The 26,292-nt window shown below is 39.0% G+C and overlaps 2 long non-coding RNA genes across 2 annotated transcripts; both read right to left on the bottom strand.

Annotated features, from left to right (window-relative positions):
* Positions 1-300: 300 nt before the first annotated feature.
* Positions 301-8,138, bottom strand: LOC135181043 (uncharacterized). The gene is made up of 4 exons (XR_010304671.1): positions 7,974-8,138; positions 7,197-7,372; positions 5,201-5,363; positions 301-443 (listed from the first exon to the last, which is right to left on the bottom strand). It is a non-coding gene; the product is annotated as an uncharacterized LOC135181043 (long non-coding RNA).
* Positions 8,139-11,165: 3,027 nt separating this feature from the next.
* LOC135181044 (uncharacterized) lies at positions 11,166-24,395 on the bottom strand. The gene is made up of 4 exons (XR_010304672.1): positions 24,313-24,395; positions 22,973-23,268; positions 20,301-20,384; positions 11,166-11,317 (listed from the first exon to the last, which is right to left on the bottom strand). It is a non-coding gene; the product is annotated as an uncharacterized LOC135181044 (long non-coding RNA).
* Positions 24,396-26,292: the final 1,897 nt, after the last annotated feature.

Genomic DNA, 26,292 nt, shown 5'->3' with positions numbered 1-26,292 from the left:
TACCTGAGTTTTGGCCAGCTTTCCTTCTCTCTTTGCCAGCAGTATACTTAGAAAAAATACATATAGAAAAGAAACCTTAGAGAACGTCTCACAGATCTGAGCACAATTTGAGCATAACAGAGTCAAAGAAACATGAAAGAATTCTATATATAAAGGAAAGGAGAGTTTTGTAGAGTTGCCAGAAGGATAGAGCACCACTGTATTTGGTGACTTAGGCCAAATCACTGCAGTTTACTGAGGGAGTCCCCACAGTAAAAACTGGACATTCATAGTTCATTTTTAATATTGTGCAGCATGCACTTTTAAGTTTCCTTTACTATGCATATAGTTTAAGAAAAAAATATTTATTAGGTATCTTCATGATGAATAGCAGAGATTCAGTCCTATACAGTGGTACATCCAAAGTGTCCTTAAGAGGTCCATCCTTCAAATGCTGCGTTTTCCTAGAAGAAAATAAAGATATTCTCTCTGGAATGAGATCTGTAGGACACATGCTCGCATTTCTATTCAACATCTGCACTGATGACTTGGATGAGGGAATCTAGTCGATGTGGTGGTGTTAGGCCACAGGATAGACTTGATGATCTCAGAGGTCTACTCCAGCCTCAGTAATTCTGTGATTTTGTGATTCTGTGATTTCAGTATGCTGTGAAGAACCTGTAAGTTGTAGAGGGCTCAACATGCCACAGCTTTTTTCTGGTTTTGTGCTCATTGATTTTTTTCAATAGTTTTATATGAGGACTACAGTTTAGGAGAAAAATAAAATCACACTTAAAAGCTTTTTTTTTATATATGCAACAAAAAAGAACTATCTACAGTAGTAGTACCTAGAATGTCAATGGTAGATTTCTGGTGATTCTGTATCAGGTAGTTACTTTGGGATTTGACTCTGTTCACTGAAAGATATTTTATTTTTTTAAATGGTGTTTCTAACTAACACCAAACTTTTTTATATGAAGGAGATAAATAAATAGATTGTGTCACTAAGATAAGTGAATTAAGATAGTTTTAAACCAAGTGGTACCATTAGACTGTTTACCTACAACTCTGGTGTATTACAGTCTTTTGAGTACCACCTACTTTTATATGAAAATTCTAATTTTTGCTTCTACTTCATCTTGAAAATGTATTCCAGAAAGTCAAGCTTCCCATGCTGTCAGTGATTTGTTATACTAATTAACAGTCCTCCCTCTTAGATATCTGTGCATTATCTCTTGTATTATATGATGCCTTCCTATTCCAGATCAAAACTTTTTAGTACCCACTCTTCTGTCTCTGGTTCATGCTTGTTGCTCTCTCCTATTCTTCTTATGATCACATAAACAGATAAGACTCTTTAAGTGTCTCCATGGGCAAAATTTTTATCATTTTCAGGTTAGTTTGACCTTTCTTCTGAACACTGTCAAAGTTCTCTTCAACAATTAAGAGCCACAGAGCGCCAGAAAAGTGTACATCGTTCTGTTATAGAGGGTAGCATAGGACTGTGCTGCACACAGGCACAGTCACTTCACTCTGCTGGCTCAGTGCCCTTCACCTGCACACTAAAGATGGCATCAACCTATGTTGTCATAGTATATAGAATGTGTTTGCACCCAGTGCCTCCTAGATCCTCTTCAGCTTCTTGATACTTAGGAACTTAACTGGAATGTTGAACAAGGGTACCTCAAGTATCACATCAAAAGCTATGGTTTCATGGCTACATATTTAACTTTACCAACTCTAAGTGGAATAATCACAAAGGGTAGATATAACTGGTTTATAATTTTTACTCCAGGACAAAAATGTTATTATCACAGTCCCATTAGTCTATTAGATTTTCTGCAGGTTATATTTTTGCAGTACTTAGATTTTTCAGAAAGTTGTTAGGATATTCTGTGTCTATTACAAAGATTCAGAAGAATTATCTGTAGCATTTTCTTGACCTAATGTCTGTCGAATTCTCCTGGAATGATAACATTTTTCTAGTAGCTATCTGTGTTACTTTAACCAGAAATGCATGAGGCATTCTTAGAATATGGGGACTGAGACATATACTGGGTGCTTGGGTCAGCCATTCAGTGGTCACTTGCTTCCTTTGCCTGCCTGCTCACTCAAGGGCCACCACAAGAGCTTTGCACCTGTACTCCATAAAAGACACTTCCTTCAAAGAAAACATCAAAGCTCTGAGAAATAACCACAAGAAACATTCCTCTGAGCATCATTTTAACTATTATCTTGACACAACTGCTGTGTTCTGGGAACATAAACCAGGAGATTAAATCTTTATGCACCAGCGCAAAAAGATCATATCCCTGTAATTTTTCATCTATATAATTTCTCAGCTGCTGTAGTTTAAACCTGTCGTATATATGGCACAGCAGTAATTTAGGTGAACACTTTAAAATACTGTTCTCAAAGGACATATCTCTCAAACTACTACAACAAATGCCTTTCCTTGCTAGTGTACTGGGTAGTGGAACTGATCATTGCAGTCAGTTATATTTCTAAGCGAGTGACTTCTTAATAGTCTCTAAGAGAAAAATCATTAGGGAGGCTGTACAGTGTAATTGAAGTAGGAACAAAAAGAAAGACTCTATACTTAACTGCATTTGCTGAAGAAGTAAGTTAGACAGGAATAATTCACTTTGGATGCCTAGAAAAATCTGGGCTGGAGGAGGCATATATAAAAATTGACTTAGCATCCCTCTATCTGCTTTTGGTAATTCTGTACCTATTCTTCAAACTATCTCTGTCTGGCGATAAGCTAATAACTTCCATGTATCCTATCAATCACTGCAGTATTGCCTATACTGCCTACTGTTGAGATTCTTTCTGCACCTTGAGGATATTTAAACAAGCCACTCTTTTTGGGTCTTCAAATTGCTGTCAGACCTGTGCTGTACTAACCAAAAGTAGCTGAGATGACTAATGCAGCTAAAGGGAGCTGAGAATAAGCCTATGCTTAAATTTCACTAAATTCTCTATGGTTTGAGCATTTACTTACATACAGTGTGAAATCTGTATTGAGCTGATTCTGCTCATCAGTCCTTAGGGATCACTGTGGTCAGGAAACCACATAACTGAGCACCTTTAGGCATATTCAAAAACACAGTCTCAGAAGTCAACTGCCGTTGGACATGATGTGATGTGGGTAGCTACCAGGCAGCAAAATGTAATTCTGGAAGAATGCTGTTGGTTTATAGAATGTTTCTGGTTAACCCTCTTGTAAACCCTTGGAATTTCCAAGAATACAAGAGAATAAGGAAAGCATAGACAGTTTTGGAACAGTAGAAAGGCCACACCACATCACACAAACCTCTACCACCACTGGCATTCTTGCTGTTGGCCTTGGATGGCAGCCCAAGGACTGAACAAGCAAATGAATACGAACTCCTCCCTTTGACCCTCTCACCAGACTTGGACCTCATATGGAGAGCAGAGCCAGGAAGCTCTCACTGACATTGTTGCTTAGGCGACTTTTGACTATCTCAGTCTCCAGGGTTGTTAAACTTGTGCTTCTGATCCTCAAAGTTATCTAATTGAAGAGGGTCATCTTTCTGAACAAGGTTCTCTGTGGGGCAATTCCCTGAATCTCAGTTAGGTTCTTGCTCCTCTTCTGGCGGAACTTTCCTCCCTATGCTGCCATTTTAGGAATTCTAGGCTCCGAGGACTTCTAGTTGAGACATCTATCTCAACAAAAGTCAAATCTTAAAAGAGAAGTGGGTCTCCAAGGGTCTGGATGGAAAGACAAGCCAATTCCCAATTAGGATGCTCAAATCACTAAACTCTTCTTTACTGGTAGCTGACAATTTTATCTCAGGTTACGCTGCCATATCAACTGTACAAAAGATTGTGCAGTCTACACAGAAACAGTATATATAAGCTTAACAAGGCAAGATTCAACTTAATATTTTCTGAGAGGAAAAATAAAGAGGAAACTAAACTTAAGCAACTTAGTGCTAAGTATAGAAAACAAAGTGTAGTTCACTGCAAAGGTTCTGAAGTTCCCAGTCTCCATGTGCCTCCACACCTGCAGTGAGAGCTGATCAAAACACCTATATGGAGTTTGCCACTGTCCTGAAAATCAATCTTTGATTCAGGAGTACCCAAGAAAAAAAGAAAGACCTTCTCCATTTGGAAGCACCAGCAAAGGGCTGTCCTTTAGAATAAATCTTTTTGTATTCTCCAGTATGAATTTGCATATTATGATTGCACTCATGTGGCTTATTCTGCACAAAACCTCTACTTCAGGTGTGGATGTGAAGCTGGGACTGAGCTGAGTTTGTATTGGCATAGTGTGTGCTAGATCATGGTGCAGTGGTACACCAGCAAGAGTATTTGTTTGCAGATGAAGCAAAGATATTACATTTTCAGCTCCCAAATATATGAATCCCTGTTAGTGATGACCAGTTTTTCTAGGTGTGCATTATGTGCTTTGATCATGCAAATCTTGCATTGACAATTTGCTAGGTCAGCAGAAATGCCATCCTTTAAAGTGGATGATTTGCTCTCAGTTTTTTTAGAAAGCAATATATGGAATTTTCCTGGAATGCTTTTTTTAAAGAGGTACAGGTAGGTACAATCTTCCAGTGTAATTTCAGAGAATACTGCTAAGCTCAAAAGTGAATATTAATACACTTTGAAAAAAAAACCACCAAACCAAAACTAAACAAACATACAAGCCTCTGAAAAAAAGTTGAGTCAGCAAAAAATGATATCATTGTAATACGCAAATGACCTATATCATTGAGTTCAACTTCAAATTTTAGTGGTAAACTTAGTAGTGTATGGTCTGATTTTTCTGCCTTTTGAGTCTGTTAAGCACTAGCTTTTAAGACCTTTCTTTATTTTCTGCAGGACTGTTCAGAGAGATACTCCTGAGATTCAGGGTACTGAACTTTTATATGACTCTTCTGCAAAATCAGTGAATGATGATTGCAGTAAGCGAGTTAGGATGTGATGCTTTTCAGGTAGCTATTGAAGCTAATCTAGTGACCCAGACTCTATCCAAACTCAGTGGGCTGAGAAATCTAACTCAAATGATTCATTTAATCTGTCTCAGATATTAAGATGGGATGAATCACATTTTTGAAGACATCCATTGATTTTCTTTAGATTGCTCCTTAGTTTGGCACTTAGCTACTGGAGCATGGAGGTTTATGAGAGTTATTCCTAAATTTGCTGGTGCTTTGTGCTCCTGTTGTTAGATCATTTCCATTACCTGTTCAGTTTCTTCAGGCTACTTCAAATGTGACAGATTTTCTGTCTTCCTGTGTTGCTATCTCCCAGAAGACCATGCACACATAAATAATGCAAAAGTTGTGATGTGTTCGGTCATCTAGCATTGTGTCCTCAGCTGTGGTTCTGCAGCCATCACCATTTTTCTATGGAAACATAAAAATCAAATCAAATCAAATCAAAACAAAACAAAACCCCAACCTATAAAACAACAATAACAAAATGAGCAAACAAACAAACCCCAGAACAGAGGCATGGGGGATAAATCAAAAGTAGTTCATTCGATGTAAAGTGCCACGGAAAGATAAAGGAATTCTACTGTGAACAGTTGAAGTTACTTACCACTGTTATTGAAATTATGAGCTATTAATATGAACTAAATAATTCTTATCTTTTGAGGATATTCTACTGATCTTGGGTTGAACAGACAGAATGCCTTGCTTTATGTGGTTTCATCAATATTTCAGGCTGAAAGGAGTTACCTGTGCCACCCTCGCCAACCCCCAGTCAGTGTGAAGGAATAAAGCTTTATATTTACAGCTTAGCACCATATACAAGCAGATATCTACAATATATACAGCCATATATAGAGATAGATAAGTTAAAAGTAATACAGAAACACAACAACCCTCCCAGAAATCAGAGTCCCCAGGAAGGGCTCCCAACCACTCTTCCACTTTCTTTCCATCCCTATACCTTATCCCAGAGTTTGCCTTATGTGCAAGGTGAGTTTGGAGGATCAGCAAGGGAGGTTAGAAGCAGAAAGATGAATTGTGCTACACAGATACAAGCCCAAGAGAAACACAGATTCTGACAGACGGAGACAGACACTGTCTTATCTACGTTTGTGTTCTTGTTTTTATGCATCTCAGCAAACCTATGAGTGAAGTAGACATCACCACTGCTTCCTTTTCACAGCCTGTAATCTACTTTTTATCATTAAAATATTCCAATTAGCCTCAAAATAGCATAAGAAAGATGCAAATACAGCTATACATGAATGAGTTTTTATGTAACAAAAGCAAAAGCAAAAAAAAAAGGTATTTGTGGGTACGAGATCATTGAAAGAGAGAAGATTTTAATCCTCTAAATTTGAGTCAACATATTCCAAATTTCTTCTCCCTTTAGTATTGATGAGAATCATTCAGTTCTTACAAACTTTGACAATCCACAGTTTGGGTGTTTTCTTTGTTCTGAATGAGCTATAAACTCTATTCTCTCTCTACAGCTGCAGGATTTTGCTTAGGCAGCACAGGTGTAGCTGGAAGATGAATTTGGCCCAGAATGTTTTCCCACATTAACAATTCATTTGACATTTTAAATAAACCATACAAAGGCAACAGATTAATCAAGCCAGATATTGTAGATATGCCTGAAGCATAAAGGAAAACAACCCCACTGAGCTCAGTGCCTGAACTATAAAGCAGGATTTCATTAAGTGTGTATGATTCAGACAAATTAATAACTGAGAACAAGAGGAAAAAAAGCCCACAAAACTATAACCATTCCTGTACACTAAATTAATATTAAAAACAATAGAGCTACTTGACACATTGCTGACCATGTGAAATTCTATGTCTAGATGCTCAGACTATTTTGTGTGCACCAGAATTTGCAGTGTCTTTGGTTCTCTTTTTGTCTCACTTGTGTTGCAAAGATTTCTATTGCAAAGACTCTTCCTTAGCCCACAGAATTTAGTCACGAATTAGGATCCCTTGTAGAGCAAATATATTATACAGCCACTAAATCACCAGAATTTCCCACATGCCTACATTTAAACATGTACTGAACTTTAAAAAAATTACATCCTTGAAAGATGCTGCTATTTTATAAACCACTGAGAACAAAAAATGCAATGTTGTGTTTGCTGCTCTTAACTTGAGAACTTTGTAGTAACATAACTACATATTCATATTTTAAAATTTATTGTTCAAAATGCCATTAAATTTGACCACCAAAGCAGTTAAAAGATACTCAACTGAATGCAAGATCAGTTTAGTTCAAGTCTCCATTTTCTTACAAAATCTTCTTGACATTGGGTAAGACATTCAGAAATCAGCAGGCAACAGCTGTCTTAAGTTTCACTGAAAATCTGAACCTCTTGTTTCTGTTTTGTTAAATCAGGATTAGTAGTATAGCTCCTCTTCACAAATACCTTGAAAATGTTCATAGTGAGCTATAAGAAACAATTATTCTTCTTGGGGGGGCTGCAAAATAAAGCAAAATTAAACAACAAAACAAAAAAAAGGGATTTTTTTGTCTTGATTTTTTAAGTGCTTCATTTTAAGTGAAAAAAAAGTAAATCCAGTCACAAATTATTACAGTCAAAGGTATCACACACATAAAAAGTCAGTAATGTGGGGCACTCCATTCTTTCAAATGAGAGCTGTATCAAGAGGAAAGTGATTGAGACTTTGTTACATGCATTTGCCCTAGCTGGTTAACTAAATCTTTCATTTCTTTGTTTCTCTTTTAAACAAGCAAACAACCAAACCCTCGCAACCTGATTATTTCCTTTTTAAAGGAGATTTATTTCTAGGTAGTTTACCAATCTTTTTGGTCACCGAAGGTCTGTGAATCTGAAAGACTATTCCTGTGGCAAGTGACATCATTGGAAGAGGTCATTTTTTATTCCTTCTCTGAGAGTTGCAAGTCAGCAGATTCAAGGAGGAACCCTTACTGATTTCAGTGACTCTTAACAAAGACAGATTGTCTAGATCTCTATTGCAGTGCCACAGGGCTGTTGTACACCTTACCCTTTCACACGTCACAGTATCCAGCAGCTGCAGATCTCACGATGTGGATGTATCTCACTTGCACTGAAGGCATACCTCCACAGATGCATATGCAACTGCAGCTTCTAGGTCCAAGAAGATTGCCATTGTAAAATAACTGAGGTTGAAGCTTCATGCAGCATTCTCTTCCTGAGGACTTTCAAGATATTTCAGATGAACTTGGAGCAATAGCAGATTACTCTTGTTAGAGTAAGAAATTACACTTTCAAGCAGAATGCAGGGCTGAAATCAGCTGTCAGAGTCTCTGAACCCACTGTTCAAGTATTACAAGCAACAAAGATAGCAAATTATAATGGAATCATAGAATCAGTCAGGGTTGGAAGGGACCACAGGGATCATCTAGCTCCAAACCCCCTGCCATGGGCAGGGACACCCTACCCTAGATCAGGCTGGCCAGAGCCTCATCCAGCCTGGCCTTAAACACCTCCAGGCATGGGGCCTCAACTGCCTCCCTGGGTGACCGTTTCCAGGCTCTCACTACTCTCATGCTGAACAACTTCCTCCTCATGTCCACTCTGAATCTCCCCACCTCCAGCTTTGCTCTGTTCCCCCCAGTCCTGCCACTCCCCGAGAGCCTAAAAAGTCCCTCCCCAGCTTTTTTTTAGGCCCCCTTCAGATACTGGAAGGCCACAATAAGGTCACCTGGGAGCCTCTTCTCCAGACTGCACAGCCCCAACTCTTTCAGTCTGTCTTCACAGGAGAGGTAATTATAAAAGTCTGCAAACATTGACTCCTCCACTGTCCAGCTCTCTAAGACAAATCTTATGCCACTGTGGCGGTTTGGGGGCCCAAGTTCCCTTGAGACCACAAAGTCCTCCAGAAAGAGACAGAGTCCCCAGGGACATTGTGGTCCCAGGGTATTGTAACATTGTTATTCTGTTCTGCTCTCTAGTATCATAGCTTATAAGGCTGATATTGCTCTCTTCTCCTCCCTGCCTCTCCTCCCTTCACTTTTCTCTCCAGGACTTCCTACTTATCTCCTGGTTTGTGTCGGGGAGATGGCTCCTAGCTGGCAGGGAACTCTGAGCTGCACCATGCAGCCTGCTGAGGCCTTGCAGGCTTGAGGTGGGGATGGCAGCTTTGGCCTACTCTCAGTTCTGCTGAGGGTGGAAGGGGTGGAGGATTCTAGAAGGTTTTAGTCTGATAGACTGGGCCTAGTTTGTGATTGTGTTCATTCTACCTGATTGTCTTCTATACATGTGAACCTGTAAATAGAATCTCCCTTTAAAGTGCCAATCAGTGTGTAGTATTTTCATTTTTAATCTCCAAAAGGGAGTAAACATCCTTCCTGTCTGCCAGTCCCTAAACTGAGACAGCCACAAACAGACCAACCAACCAAAGAGCCCAAAGAAACAAAACCCCAAGAAAACTTTTTCACTGTCTTGGCTCCTTAACCTATAAGCTTCTTTTGCTGATGGTAACCATGTTATTCTGCAGCTTCCTACTCAGAGTAAGAGAAGATCCAGCAGCTTTTAACACAGTATGTAATGTTGTAGGGTGGATGAAACCAAAAATCATCACAATCATTTGGAGAAGGTGTAAATGATGGTGGAAAATTCAGCTATTCAATCATTGCAACAAGCAGTGACTAGCAGCAGATCTCAATCACACATCATCAGAGTCAAGCTGTTAATTTTAACATGATAATTTTTGTGCAAATGCTACTAAACATCACTGAAACTTGGAGTTATTAATACTATGATTTTATTTAAGAGATAAGATGTAATGATTTAATAACTCTGAGTCATTCAGTTTAAATTTCTTTAGGCTCTAATAAAAAGGCATACAGCAGAATAACACATTAGGAAAGACTCATAATGCATCTATCTTTCATCATCTCACAGGTCTGGTGAAGTCTTGCCACAACAAGCAAAGGAGCCACAGTTATGTGAGAAGAGGACATGAGATGCAGGCAGGTGGAAGTCAGCTGCTATGTTTTAGGAAGAGGTCTGAACCACAGTGTTCAGGTGCTGATTCAATCTTCCCCAGATGAGCAAGTTCTCAAGTTTGGCTTCAGGCTCCACTCTTCTGATTTTATATTTTCAGAAATGTGTTCTGGTCTTGGGGGAATAGTCAAAGTGTCTACAGTCTTTGCAGTATGACTGTTCAAAGAATCATAGAATCAACCAGGTTGGAAGAGACCTCCAAGATCATCCAGTCCAACCTAGCACCCAGCCCTGTCCAGTCAACTAGACCATGGCACTAAGTGCCTCATCCAGTCTTTTCTCGAACACCTCCAGGGACGGTGCCTCCACCACCTCCCTGGGCAGCCATTTCTAATGCAAATCACTCTCTCTGTGAAAAACTTTCTCCTAACATCCAGTGTATAACTTGAGACTGTGTCACATAGAATCACAGAGCTTCCTCTCTTCCCATATGTACTTAGGAATCTTCTCTTCATGTCACCAGATTTAACATACATGATTAAGTGTGAAACTCGAGTAATTCAAGGGCAAGCACAGGCAGTCATAAACATCTCTGTTTTCACTGTTTGGTTTTGGTTTTGTTCATTAGTACTTCTTTATGTGGCTGTACTTCAGGACCTCACAGTTTTGGAAAAGTATTACCACTGCTGTATGAGGTAAGAAAGTCTAGCACAGTCAATAATCACCTATGACCCCATACTTCTCCAAACTGTGTGTGTTGAAGGGCATCACAGATGGAAATGTCTTTTTTCTTTTATACTATTGTAAAATATTCACAACCCACTTTAAGACAGGAGGTTGATAATGTTTTTAAATCTCAAGATCTCTAGTCTACAGAGATTATGTGTACTAGAAACCTTCCATTATCTTTGATGGCCACTTTCACCTTTCTGTGTGACTTATCTCAGTCTGCTCTTTGATGAGTTCACTCATCAAAGTCTTGTCTTGTCTTGACTGTGTCTTGACTATGTCTGGACTAACCCTAATGCAAACCATGTGGATTTAAAAAGTAACAACTGAAACTAAATCAGGGTTTTAAGAATGACTATTCAGTGATCTGGCAGTGATGCCTGTTGATTTGAAGGTCTCAAATCTGGCTGCTGTTTTGAAAATCTGGAATGTGTTGCTTGGGCAGAGCCTTTACCACAAAGAACTGTTTGGAGATGAATGACAGTTAATGAGCTGTCCTCTGAATTAATTTTCACCTTCTTTCAACAGCATTCCCATTGTTTGACACTAATATTCTGCCTAGAGGCTTACCTGACGCTCTTAACTGTACATCTTTTTCACCACCACTTACTTGCTAATGATTGAGTAGCACAGGTTTGTCACATTGTCTCGTTCTCAGCCTCTCACAAGCCACCAGCATGTCTGTAACTCCTGTAAGCAGCAGAAACAATATTTACCTTTTTTGCTTCACCACAACACAAATTCTCTTCCACTCAAATCCCATCAAGTCCATTTTGGTATGAGGAACTCCAGTATCTGCTTTTCATCTGTTTGTGACAAACATCTATAATGGGCCATACCACAGTGTAATTAAAGCTCCACATTGCTTAGTTACTACTGTATGAAGACAGTGTGAAAGGCAAAGGTCAGGACTATTGCCATATGTTTGGATAATGTTGCCACCAACGACTGATGTCAGAGGCAACATATAGGTTGAAAGAAATCTGTTTCACTGCTTATTAATCTTATGGCATAGAGGTGCTGCGAGATGAAGCTGTCAGACAAGCCACAGCGTTTTGCCTCCACGACTGCTCAATGAAAACCAATCTTGCTGTCTTCTAGAAAATGGGCTGAAACACAGAACCCAACAGAAAACACCAAGCATATTCTGAACTGAGAAAAAGAACAGAACAACTGTTTATTGTTTTGGTTCCCCATAAACTATTTTTTTATTTATAATTCCCCTGAATTTAATTTATTGATTCATAATTATTAACATTAATTAATTAGTTAATAGTGGACTTAATAATAAATTTATATTCTAATTGCATTGTTACTAATAAGCTTTTTTTTTTCTGCATAGCAGAATAGTAGTTGGGGAAAGAGGGACGGGGTAACAGAGAAAGTCTAATTTATGGAATGACTGAAAAATCTTCTCTAATCAAGTGTCTCTCAGGGGTCAAATTCTGAGATGTATAAAGAAACAACCCATGTTCTTTTTTCTGTCCCACCTGGGGGAAGTTAACCTGGATGTCTGTAACGAAAGAGAAGTCACCAATCCTGTGTTAGGTGCTGTTCTCATTGTTTTGTCTTGACAGTGGCCTGATTTGTAAGAATATTTACATGTGAATACAGAGTGGATTGAACTCAACATGCTACCCTAGATGAGGAATCACCTCTGTCACACCAGCTGTCTTAGCATTTTGAACTAGTTGAACACCCTCTGACAGGTGAGGAATTTCTCATGACAGATGAAAAAGCAAGGTTAGGCTGCTCATGAGGGAGTAACCATTTTCAGTATGACTGTCTTGCTGATTCAGAGCAGGGATTTGAACTGCAGGTAATGATTACTCGAAACCTCATTAGCACATTTTAACAAGGTTCATCTCCTCTTCCGAGATGCTGCAATTTATATAAAACCTCAATCCAAAGTAAAATAATCCATTTTTGCCTTTTCTGAACAGCAGAAACAACAAAACAAGCAGTTACTGGGGTTGTGGCTCTCAGCAGAAACAGCTAACAGTTGGTATCTTTAAAAAGATGATAATGTGACCTCACTTCAGTTTCCCAGGTACATTTTTTTACCCAATGGCTATCACATTATAAAACTGAGATACTGATTCTTTTTTATTTTTTAGGAGTTATTTCATTATGTCCTTGAGACACTGACACAGAGTTGAAGAAGTACAAAGAACAGTGTGGCCAGTAGGGCAAAGGGATGTTATTCTTCCCTTGTGCTCAACACTGGTCAGGCCATACCTTGAGTACTGTGTCCAGTTCTGAACTCCTCAGTTCAAGAGAGATGTTGAGGTACTGCAACGTGTCCAGAGAAGGGCGACAAAGCTGGTGAGAGGCCTGGAACACAGCCCTGTGAGGAGAGGCTGAGGGAGCTGGGGGTGTTCAGCTGGGAGAAGAGGAGGCTCAGGGGTGACCTCATTGCTGTCTACAACTACCTGAAGGGAGGCTGCAGCCAGGTGGGGGTTGGTCTCTTCTGCCAAGGAACAAGCAACCAGCAACAGAACAAGGGGACAGAGTCTCAAGTTGTGCTGGGGGAGGTCAAGGCTGGATGTTAGGAGGAAGTTGTTGCCAGAGAGAGTAATTGGCATTGGAATGGGCTGCTCAGGGAGGTGGTGGAGTCACTGTCCCTGAAGGTGTTCAAGAAAAGATTGGATGAGACAACTAGTGTCATGGTCTAGTTGACTGGACAGGCTTGGGTGATAGGTTGGCCTGGATGATCTTAGAGGTCTCTTCCAACCTGGTTGATTTTATGATTCTATGATTCTATGAAGTGTAACCCTTCTCATCTGACAATGAGGATATATATGAAATGTGTAATCCTTAAATTTCAGACTTTACCTCAGCGAATAATTAATAATGCAAAGTAACTACGGAGAGAAATGAGCAATTTTTCATGTAAAATTTCACAGTCTTGACTTTCCATTCCAATTCAGGACTGACATTCTTTTCCACAAAATGTATAATTTGGATTATTTATTTATTTATTGTTTTTTATTTTAATGGGAGGGTTTTTTTTTACTCACTACTAATGTGTTCATTGCTCTACTGGCATCTTCATTCTGCCTGTTCACCTGATTTCCAGGAGATGTAAACTGAACCAAATAAAGCTCAGCTGATATTATTGCTGAAACACAGTTTGAAACAGCAGAAGTTTGAGATGCTGGCAGGAAAATGTGGGGTTGTTAGGCACTTGTAAACCAGGATATCAAATAAAATAGTTAAAAAAAAAAAATCTAAATATTTTAAAGAGCAGTCCTCTGAAAAGTGACTTTAAATCAGCTTTATAGGCACTCTGTTTATATTCTCTCATAAATTTGCTTATTCTGTCTTGAAGAGCAGCATATTATATAGACCCACTTTAGAATCTACAAACTGCTCCAGCTTCTCCAGTGCCCACTCACATATCTACAAGGAGAACCATAAGGCAGGATTTTTCTCCTTACCTGAGAGCTCTGCAGGAGAAAGAGAAAAGAACGATACTAACTCCTGGGTCTTAGCTCTGGCAGCCTGAGAGTGTGAGGACTGCACATACAGTGCAGGGAGACATTTCAGGGTATCAGTATAATTAGCAGGGCACAGTGCCCAAGCTACTCAGTCTGAAGGCCTTCCTGCTTTCTGGGTTTGAAATTACTCCCCAGAACAGCACTGCACTGTGCCTTGTAGAGATACTAATCTGTAAGGAGCTTGGGTGAGGATTTTGGCACCTCATATCTGGTGAATATGGACCCACTTCTACATGAGCAAGGCACATTGGTGGAGATAAGCAGTGCTGTTCTGGTTTAGTCACAGTTACTGTGCACACAAGTGGACCATATGTTCAGAGAGAAATCCAGTCAAGTCTTTTCCCAGTGCATGATACATTGATTCTCATTTTTAGTTTGCAGTGGCTCTTGGACAATAATGTTCCAAAATTAGGCATGTGGGCTCTGAGACTGCACTGAAGCAAACAGTGAGATGAAATAACAATTTAACATTTACACAATTAAGGGCTCAGTTTTCAAATGCATTCATAGTTGTACCTGCACATGGAATAGTATATGTAGGAATTGAATTTGTCTTGCCCATTTAGATGGTAACATTTTCTAGCTGAGGTAAAAATTTTTAGCCTCTTGTAAAAAAGTGAAACACTAGGTAGAAAGACAATGAGTTGAAGATTCTCCAGACTCCCACAGCAAGAGAAGATATCTCTCTCAAAGTGAAAAGTCTGACCCTACTTGAGCTTAGAATACACAGATGCTGGGTATAAGACACAATGCATTGATTTGGTTTTGTAGGACCAGATTCAAATAGATTTGAAATCCTATTTCTGCATAACCATATTTGAAAGCTTTGTTCATGCTTCCTTCCATTTTAAAATATAAAGAAAAGCTATTTGTCAGAAAATTAGTAACAGTTTGCAAATTTCCTCCTTTCCCAGGACAGTAGCCTGGAAAGAGACAATGTTTCTTCTCAACAAAAAAAGTTCTGGTTGCACTAAGGTGAGTTGAGGAATAGAATTGTCTGTGGTCACAGATGAAATCAAGGCTCTCTTTCGGTAATTTGGCTCAAATGATAGGAAGACAAATGTGCTGATTGGAATTTGAGTTCACACATTTAAAAAATAAAGGCTCTGCAAAAGGCATAGCTGTAGGTGGCATTAACTGCACAAGATGAAAGAGTGAAATAACATACACAGATGAAAAATGTATGTGCAGTCTATTTTGTGGAGGTTGCAACTTTGCTCTCACAGATATTTCAACTGCTAAATTAACAGCTACATGCCTAAGAGGGAACAAACACATTTTACAGTTGGGATATAAAGTGATGAAGCAAGGAAAATGAAAATAATAAGTTGAAATATAGGAATATAGCTCCCAGTTTTAGAAGTGTTACACAGACAGGGTTTAGACTTGAGAGATAGCTTGCTGAAAGCAGAGGGAAAGTGTAAGAGTAACTTTTGTGTGAGGACGTTTATGTTTAGCACAAGGACAAATATGACTGTGGACTCTAACTGCATAGCTTGACAACCAAAGCAACACTATAAGGTTGAACAAAGGGGTCTCTGTTCTGTGTGGGAGAAGACAACCTGTTGACCAGCTGATGCATGGAGTCATGCATTACAAGAATTAAATGTTCATCGTTTGTAGTTTCCTTCCCTCAGGGAGCTAGGATGTGTATCTCTCTCTCATCTTCCACCATGGCAAATGTGAAACTAGGTCTCTGAAGCTCCTGCCACTATGCTGAGTCTTCTCAGACTCTTTCCATCAGCACTTGAAATAAGTCTATGCTTTTCTCTTGTTAAAGAAGATTAATCTGACAAGATATCAATGACTGAGTGGACTTCACGTATTTGGTCTCAGTCGTGGAATTTTTAGCCTGCTTTGAGGCACTACTGCTGACTTAGACCATCTGCTGAAAGACTCCATCCTTTTGAGATACTCACAGTCCATAAACAATGGTTGTTCAACATGCATAGCAATGATTTACACTTTTATCCACCTTTCCATCAGAGGATCTCAAAGCTGTCTACGTACATGTGAATTGGACTTCCCAAAGACCAATGTGTGGACAGTACTCCTTTAAAGGTGAAAACCCAAAGAAGCCAAAGAACTAGAATTCAAGATAATTCAGCAAATCTTTGCAGGATGGGGAATAGAAATCAGGTCACATTACATGTGGTTCTGCACTTTATTCACTCCCCAGTGCTCTGACCTCACTGTACTCCATGAAAGTCATCACAACTACATGGGATATGCAGCTGTTAGTAATAATACATTACCTGTTTGAACTAAAAACACACCGGCAGATGGAAATACAGTAGGTTAATAGCTATTCCAAGCAGCAATCATCTAAGGTACCAAGAAATTGCTTCTGTTAACCTTTTCCCATTGTGACATTTGACCAGTTTATACGCAGGTTACAAAGGTCACCCATTATCACCATTTTATGAGGCTCAGGTTGCCTCTGATCTTTCTCCACATTCTACATTCAATAGCCTTACTTAATCCAGCGAATGGTAATATTAACCAGCTACAATACATTTTTTTTCTTTATGACCCAGGTTCCACAGTCATAGAAAGAAAGTCTAATGAAGTTATCTTTTCATTTAGGCTTTTTCACTTCTTAGAATCCTATAGCAATTTTACATCAAAAAATCATCTTTGACCCAGCCTCACATTCACATGGATCTTAGAGTTAGATCTTATGTTGCTAAATAGAGTTTGGATATTCTGTAGTTTTCCTTTCCTATTTTGTATATATATTCATTCTACTGCAAAGCTAACCTGCCTGTTACGCTCATTGTGTCAGGGTCCATACTTTTACAGCTTCTACTTTATAACAAGCTTTGCACCCATCTGTGTGTTATCTAACACAGTTGTACAATATTAGGGTGTGTCTGGCTTATCCAGTCTTTCTGAGGTTCAAGCAATCAGCGCAGCTAACTTTCTTACTTGTTTTGTATGCCTTTAAGGAAAAAAGTAATTCATGAAATCATTGTCCAAAGTGATATAACAAAAAACCCTTAGGGGAGAAAGGGCATGTTTTGATCTAAATTCATATCACACAGGAAGTTATACAGAGAAAAAGGAATGTGGTGACGATTTAATTATTCTCTTCAAAGCAAAAAGCATGTTATTAGCAGGAGGCTGTGACTCAGAGTTTTATAAGTGGGTAAAGTTCTGCTTAGCAGTTCTGAAACAAGAGAGATTGGTTGACTTTTGTTCACTCATTAAACTCATTAATTAACAAAGATTCATTACACTTGTGTTAGTCTGAGAGTTGCAGAAAGAAACTGAATACGATTCAGGTAACATTTTTTAGAAGCTCATCATCAATTCCCTGTAAGATTTTCTTTGAACTGTGTTTTGAGGGAGTTTTAACATCTCTAGATAATGAAACAGAGTGGGCATGGGCACTCACCTCCTGACCCAAAGCATTTTGTAAAACTGTCTCCAGAAGCAGTTACTTTAAGAACTAACGTTGTGACATCTAGTCGTTTTACTGCACTCCTCTACCATGACAAAAAAAACAGGAGACTTTGCATCGTTGGCTGTTCCAGCATTAACAGTGCTACCTAAGGAGACACAGGGGTTTCCTTTCTTTGAGTAGGACCATACCAAATACAACTTCTTCCTTAGATATCACATTGCTAATAAAAGATGTGGATACAGGCTCTGTCATGCAGGAACAAACTGAGATCCTGCACAAAGCTAGAGTGAGCCAAGGTGAGGACTGCAGAAGATGAAAATAAAAACTCTATTCCAGCTCCTGCCTTAAGTGAAAATCAAAGAGAATCAGCAGATATGTATGACAAAAGAGCCAGGTTAAACTACCATCCTTACTGGCAACTGCCTTGCACTATGATATTGGGTACAAACCAACAGTTGGTGATCCTGAGTGTCCCGGTTGGAATCTGTTTGCCAGGAAGCAAACATTCACTACTTTTGCTAAAAAAGCAGCAGGGTTTAAACATCTTAGTTGGGTTACAACGTAGAAAATATTCCCCACTCACTACGAAGCTATGTTTCAGAAAACATTGCCTGTGTTGTGACAGTTAAGCTGCCCATGATGAAAAGAGTCTGTTCTCTGTTACACTCTAAATGGATTAACATCTTGTTGGTCGAGGCAACACTTCTCTCCGGCCCTTGATGCTGAAAGGTTAGGTAGGAGCACAGGAGGTCAACTCTGTTACTTTTTATGGAGGCAGAAAATGGCATAAAATGAAAATAATTTCCTGTGAAAGCCGAGGACATTCCTTCATTAGATTTGTTTCCTGTGCTGGGTCATATGGCTTTTTCCCTTTCTTTTCTCTCTCTCTCTCTCTCTTTCTCTTTTTTTAAACATATATTTGCTGGTTTCCTGCGCCTCAAGGGTCTTAGTGATCTGCTTTTATGAGAACAGGCCCACCAATGCTGTTTTGTATGGTAAGAATGAGCTGAGCTGAGTGAATCAAAAACATCAGAGGTAGGGTTGATAAGGGACAGCAGGTGATATGTGTTTGACAGAGGCTAAACTACTCAAGTTATAAAACTGGACTTATTACGAAGTCACCCTCTAAATTGCCACTTCACCTCGGCACCTCACAACTACAGGCGACACATCCTCTTCCAAACAGCACCAGCTGGACTTCAAACAACCCTGGTTAGTCACCTGCCTTTTTTTTTCTTTTCAATACTTAACATAAAATGTTGAGAAATAATAAGATCCAGAGAAGTTTTATTTTTAATTTTTTTTTTAACCCTCATAAAAGCTTTTGCTGCCTCATGGGAGGGAAACATCTGGTCAGCTCTTTCCTCAGCTTTGACACAGCCTGAAGCAAAATGGTGTCCTTCCTTCCCACCACCAAGGAACCTGAATCCCAAGCAAATTGTCAAGGTAGTCCCAGAGATATGCTGGCAATCCAAATGAAGGGGGTGATGCAACATATTACATCAGTAGGTAGGGAGTAGGCTGAAGATGAGCCAGCAGAGTGCCCAGGTAGACAAGAGAGACAATGGCATCCTGGCCTGTATCAGGAACGGTGTGGCCAGTAGGATGAGGGAGGTTATTCTTCCCCTGTACTCAACACTGGACAGGCCACACCTTGAGTATTGTGTCCAGTTCTGGGTGCCTCAATTCAAGAGAGATGTTGAGGTGCTGGAACGGTCCAGAGAAGGGCAACAAAGCTGGTGAGAGGCCTGGAACACAAACCCTATGAGGAGAGGCTGAGGGTTTAGCCTGGAGAAGAGGAGGCTCGGGAGTGACCTCATTGCTGTCTATAACTACCTGAAGGGAGGTTGTAGCCAGGTGGAGGTTGGTCTCTTCTGACAAGGAACAAGGAACCAGCAACAGAACAAGGGGATACAGTCTCAAGTTGTACCAAGGGAAGTATAGGCTGGATGTTAGGAGGAAGTTCTTCACAGAGAGAGTGATTGGCATTGGAATGATCTGCCCAGGGAGGTGGTGGAGTCACCGCCCCAAGAAAAGACTGGATGAGGCACTTAGTGCCATGGTCTAGTTAACTGGCTAGGGCTGGGTGCTAGGTTGGACTGGATGAGCTTGGAGGTCTCTTCCAACCTGGTTGATTCTATGATTCTATGATCATGTTGACTGGCTGATTTTTCTGTGATAACACAACTAAAGATTACCTTTTCATCTTTTTTTTTTTTTCTTTTTTTTTTTTTTTTATGACTGTAAGTAAAAACACAGCAAAGGTGAGCAATAAGAAAAAAATCTGTAAACAAAGTGGCGGGTTTTGAAACAATTGCTGTCACTAGGAGACAAAATCTTGTGGTTAGAATAAATAACCTAGTAAAATTGTCAGTTCCTCACTTAGAAGCCTTCAGAAAGACAAACTGAACATCAGTATCGTGTATTAGGAAAGGAATGGGAAGCAAACTCAGAAGTGTTGCACTACTGTAAAATCTCTGCACACCTCTATTTTTGTTATGGTACTCAACTTTAGATACTTTCCTTTCCTTCCTTCCTCCAACACCTTCAGTAAGGACATAATAGAACTAGGAAAGTTTTCAAGGATGACAAGGGTAATCAGAGGTGTGAAATATCTTCCATATGAGGAATAAATAGAGCAGGACTTTGAAGTTTAGAAAAAGATGAGTAGAAGGGGATCTAGAAAAGCATGAATGACAAGACAAAGGTGAATAGAAAGTTATTGTTCACTGTCTCTTCCAGTGCAACAGCTAGTACATCAACCTACCAGGCAGTGGGTTCATAAACGTAAAGAACTCCTTGATGTCTGGACACCATCGATGCTGGAAGCTTTTGTGATTTCCAAAGATGGCTGGAAAGAAATCATGAGAAAAAAGAGAAATGGATGAGACTTTTTTTTAATGATAAAGACATTCAGTATCCATCTCAATCACTGAGTTTGTCTAACCTGAGTCACCTATTCATATATTCTCATACCATGTTCTCAGGGAAGGTATAAGATTACTTGTAGTTCACCTGCAAGTATGGACTATTTTGAGTCTGACTGGTTCCTAAGCTCAGAAACATTTGCTCAGTGTCTGTGTATGGTTTCATTAAAGACTGTAAAAGACATCCTCAGGAATTTATATGGAATATGTGCTATCAATGCAAGTGACTCTCGAAACCCTGAGTAATTGCACCAAGCTGGATATTTCTTAAAGACAGCTTCCTAAGAATTTCCAGTTGATTGTGTCAATCAGATCATAGAAAACCCAAACACTTTGGGAAATGTTTGCTTTCCTTCCTTCCTTCCTTCCTTCCTTCCTTCCTTCCTTCCTTCCTTCCTTCCTTCCTTCCTTCCTTCCTTCCTTCCTTCCTTCCTTCCTTCCTTCCTTCCTTCCTTCCTTCCTTCCTTCCTTCCTTCCTTCCTTCCTTCCTTCCTTCCTTCCTTCCTTCCTTCCTTCCTTCCTTCCTTCCTTCCTTCCTTCCTTCCTTCCTTCCTTCCTTTCTTTCTTTCTTTCTTTCTTTCTTTCTTTCTTTCTTTCTTTCTTTCTTTCTTTCTTTCTTTCTTTCTTTCTTTCTTTCTTTCTTTTTCTTTCCTCCCTCCCCTGCTAGGTAGGCTAAAAATACACTGCCTGAAGTAATGTCTCTGAGGCATTTTATTCCTTTTAACTTCAGACACCTTACTCACCATCTGTACTCTTGAACACAAGCTGCTGCAGAACACAGATTTTTACTTTCTGTCCTACTGCACATTAAATTTATTAACTTCTTGCTCAAGGAATGTAAGACTTGAACTCTTGTCAGGTTTCATCAGTTTAGTTTTCTAAGGTGTTTGCATAATCTTCTGTTTCGAAGGGGGATGATGCGGATGTGCTTGGGAAACTTATTTATTTATTTATTAATTAACATACAGATGGCAAATCACTCACACCACAAGTTTCCTGCAAATTCTCTGAATTTGTTTTGCCATAAATATTTTACTGATTCCTTTCTTTTTTTTTTTTGTCTTTTTTTTTTTTTTTTGTCAAAAAAACAATGAAAAGCTGGAATTACTGTTTGTCATGTGGTTTTAACAATTTTACCTGGCCTATAGACCTGGGCAGCCTAATTCTAACTCAGAAACATTTTCTGTCATGTTTTTCAATAGCCAGGGTAATGTTTTGAATAAAAGCTTTCAATACAGTTTGTCACCATTTCATGACTCACCTTTTCTTCTTTTTAATTCCAGTTAACTCTCGCGAAATGCTTTAGGCAAAGTTTCAAGAGGCATTGCTTCATGCTTTTAAATTAAAGAGTTCAATTTTCTTTCAGAAGAAGAACTTCAAATAAGTATAAATTTAGTTTTTGGATGCATGGTGCTAGAAACACATCTCTCAGCTCTGCTTGATCAGCTGGTTTTCTTAAAGGGTGGTTGAAAACCAGGAGTTTGTCAATGAGGTTCAATCTGCTTTCTGCAAGATTTCACTTCATAGGTGATAGATACAAGAAGAAAAGCTCATCAACTTTTCTAAGGAGACATCAGACCTCCTAGTCTGAGGTTTTAAAAGCATTCTTGAATGTCAGTTTTCATCAGCATATGCACTTTTCTGGACCATCCTTAAAGCTGCTGATCTGTATTTTTTCAGGACTCCATCTGAACAGTCTCTGATACAATTCAACTATTGTTCAACTGAATTGCAGCAACACACCTTTTCACATATGTCTCAACAGCACTTTTCTGGCAAAAGCATTTCCCCAGGATTATGTACTCAAGAGAGATTTTTCTCTCCTCTCTGTGCACAAAGCACACACTTTGCCCATGCTAAATCTGTGTCTTCCCACTGCAAGACACAGGCTACAACTTCCAGCTTGAATTCAGCTGGAAAAGTTTAGCTTGTTGTTTCTGATGTCATTGAAATCTTTGCATCCTGTTGTCAAAAAGCTAGATGATACTCATGAACAACTTCCATGTCTCTCGAGACTAGCCACGTTCCTTGGCTAAGGTAATGTGTTGTGCCTAGTAGAAGAAGGACAGAGAATTATTTTTCAAAAATAAGAGGCAGGAATACAGTGTGAGGAAAGGCTCATGCCAGAGAGAGTTGATCCCATCTTTGCATAAATTCCTCCTTCCTGGAGCAGGTGCTGAGTCACAAAGGCCTTAATTTCATCTTGGAAGCTCTGCTATAGGGAAGGAGAGCAACTAATGGGGATGATGTATGCCAGAGGTGGAGAAGAAATTTACACAAGGTAAGAAGTAGGAGGAAACTAGTTGTGTTTAACATACTTTTGAGCTATCCTCCTGTTCAGAGGAAACACCATGGCTGGCTCTTATTTTTGTGTGGTTACACTTGTTGTTATCTTGGAAATACTTTATGCGTGAAAACCTTTTATTTTATAGCAGATAGCAGAGTTCCTGTCTGTACAGTGCACTGTGAACCCTCAGTTCTTTTACTAGAAGAGAAATTGCTATGCATTCACCTTTTGGTCCTTTGTTGATCATCTTGCAGAGGGTTTCTGTTCTGTTATCTTGTCTGGAACAAGCCTTGTGTCTGTGGACCTGTGGTAGGTGGACTTTCCGCAATCAGTGGGTTGGTGTGGGAAAACTGCAACATGCTCATGCATATCTATGCACAAGGAAAAGATTAAGCATGTCAAATCAATCATTTGTCACCTACGACTCCCTTAGTACTTCTCAGAAGGCAGAGGGATTCTGGTAACCATGATGGGATTTAGATTTCTGCTCTTGAATGATTTTCTCACCTCTCATGCAAGGCCTAGAAAAAGGAGGAAACATTTCATTGGAGGGTAAACAATAATTCCACTGTCTATAAAAAATGACTCTAGACAGCAGTGCCAAGTTTCATCCCTGATCCTGTAATGAAAAGTGATCAAAACTCTGGAGTGGAAATTCCAAAATGTTATTTTAACATTAGGCTTGTAAGGAAATGAGATTTCTTTGATCATTTTCTGTGTGTGTGTGTGTGTGTGTATAGCTATCCATCTGATCTTTCCTAATAACCTCTAATTTCATGAAAATCTGATGAAGAATTAGAAGTAATGGTAAGTACCAAACAGTGTGAGAAAAGTAAGCAGTTTCATTTAAAAAAGGGATATTTTTTGATGTGTCCACAGAAGGAAAGACAAAATTTATTTTACTAGCAATCAGAAGTGGCTGTTGAAAGCTGGGCTACACTAGCTTTTATCCACCTTGAATGACTGCTTTTAATTCAGTTTTCTTTTACTACTTGACTTTTACCCAGAAGCATATTTTTTTTGCAGCCATTACATGTAAGAAAGGTAAAACACAATAGATGCTTAACCAGAGCACCCTATGGGAAAATCTCACTCCAAGTAGCTCAACACTACGGGTCTCCATTTTGTGGCAAATGAGAGCCTATGTTGCTTTAAAGATTGACATAATCTTCTTGAGCATCCTAAGACCTTGGGAAATTCCAACAGAAAGCCGTGGCAGGGTTGTCAAGTATTTAGATGTCAGCCAGAGGACGGTAAGAGGTTTGTTTAAATATTTCAAGCCTTTGTTGCATTTTGCCCTCTTCCACCTGTGATTTGGCATAACATACTGAAATGAAAACTTCACTATACACGAACTTCATAAACAGATGTTGTACATATACAGGAATACCAGCTGAATGACTAGGCAGGTGTGATTTACCTATTATAATAATTATCCAAAACTCTGAATTTTCAGCTAAAACCTCTGAAGGTTCTCCTTGTAACAGATTTGGAGAGAAATTCATTGGTGACATCAGAAGGATGTCATTCCACTGAGTAATCTGATCCATAAAGCCTCCATTTACCTCACTTCTGATAACTTTTGAATCTGTGCTACACTGATATCAAGGCCAAACGAACCACATTGAATGTACTTGGATCCACTTATCACTATTACTGTTAAACAGCAACTACATTAGTAAAAAATCCTGAAATAGAAATATAAACAAAAGTATCTCATTAACTAGAACTAAGTAAATCATTGCAACACACAGATAAGAAAAGGTTAGAGTACTTATTATAAAAATATGGAAGGGAGAGAACCAGTGATTTAGACACTGTTGTAAAAGGGCAGATCTGAAGTATTTAGAGCAGTTAAAAGCACATACTACAGAGTAAACATCTGGATGTATAAGAGTAGCAGGTTTTCTTTGTACCTAAATGAATTGTCTCATACTTTTTGAAACAGCAACAGTAAGAAAAAGGTTCCATCACTGGATATTTTAGTTATCTTTGTTTCCACTACTATAATGCTATGCAGGGTTTTCAGAACTGTTAAAAAAAGAAGATATTTAAGGGAAAATTTCCAGAGAACTTTGTTTCTGTTTGTGACTGATTGCTGCTTGCACAAGAACATATATCTGGCTTCGGTATTTTGGATGCACTAAACAGTCAAGAATTGAAAGTCTTGTGTCTTCTGCTGCATGTGAAGTCATTTGGGAAGTGAATTGAACAGACAAAACTTCATGGAAAGCTTCTGCATGGTGCAAGACAAAGTCTAGTGATCAGTGAAGGGGATGCCTTCATGCTTATTCATAAGATACATGATCTATATGCTGGAGAAGTAGTTACTTAATTATACAGCAGATAAGCCAGATGGACTAGAGTGCTGCTTCTCCAGGAATCTCTCATATATGTTATGAACTATCACATTACACTGGGGCAAAATTTCCCAGTGGAAATGAGCAATTTGCTTGTGAAAATGTGGTAACTGTACAGCTCTTAGCCCTTGGCTTCTGTGGGTAGAACAGAGCTGAATGAAAGCCCTTCAAACACCCTCCCCACAAACTGAACTGAATTCTCTCAAACACTTTCTCAGTTTTGTTCTGGAGTTGTTTCTCTGCCCTGTTCCAGTGTCTAAGGCCAAAGGGTAAATCCACCCAATCAACAACACAAATACAGAAATGTGTGAAGGCCTCATTTGCAAGCAACCCAAGTGGCAGGAATACTTATTTCATCTCCTTGGTCACCACCAAGAATCATCTCCAATGGGAAGAGTGGAGAAGAAAAGAGTTGGGTGTCTCACTTTCAGGCCATTTTTTGTCTGTAACAAAGAAACAATTTGAAAATCTTTACTGATTTTTATTATACTTATTTAAAAATCAGTAGAAAATCATACAGAAAAGAAAGATTTTCTTAATCTAAAAGGTCATGCTACAGGTCTATCTATGACATATTTTTAGTTTATCAAAGTAAAAAGGTTTTAATTGTGAGATATTTTTGTTTATCAAAGTAAAAACGTTTTAACTGACCTGAAATAAATATACTTTTTTAAAATTTATTTTTCTTCTGTTGGTTGGAAAATCCTTTTGTTGAGCAGCTATACGGAACAGTCATGAAGCAACATTTTTTCTCTTCTGTCAACCAAATTCTTACTAGTATTTTGAGCCATGATATAATAATCTTTGGTGTCTTATGGAGACAACACATAAAATATTTACCACACACTTAACTGTACATCACTTCTTTCAACTCAGCACCAGAAGGCTTCTCAAACTTTAATTAACTTACTTCAGAACCCACTATGAATAGGAATGGAGTTTTCAAAGTAGGGGTTAGCAGGTATAGAAGTAGCTTGAGATGTAGGAGAAGGATGTCCTGTTCCAAAGACAGGCTTACAAAAGGGCAAGTCCTTTTGCTTATCCCTGCACAGCCCTTGCCCCAGATCTGCAAAACAAAACAACACAGTTTGAGATTGATGGATAAAAGTGTTGTCTAGGAGCTAGATAAAAATAACAACTGTTATTAATGATTCTTTTTAGGAAATGAGGGAAGTACCTGAGAAC

The sequence above is a fragment of the Pogoniulus pusillus genome, chromosome 14, assembly GCF_015220805.1.
Source record: "Pogoniulus pusillus isolate bPogPus1 chromosome 14, bPogPus1.pri, whole genome shotgun sequence".
NCBI classification, from domain to species: domain Eukaryota; kingdom Metazoa; phylum Chordata; class Aves; order Piciformes; family Lybiidae; genus Pogoniulus; species Pogoniulus pusillus.
The sequence above is the reverse complement of the archived record's forward strand: the minus strand, read 5'-3'. Positions and strand labels throughout refer to the sequence as shown.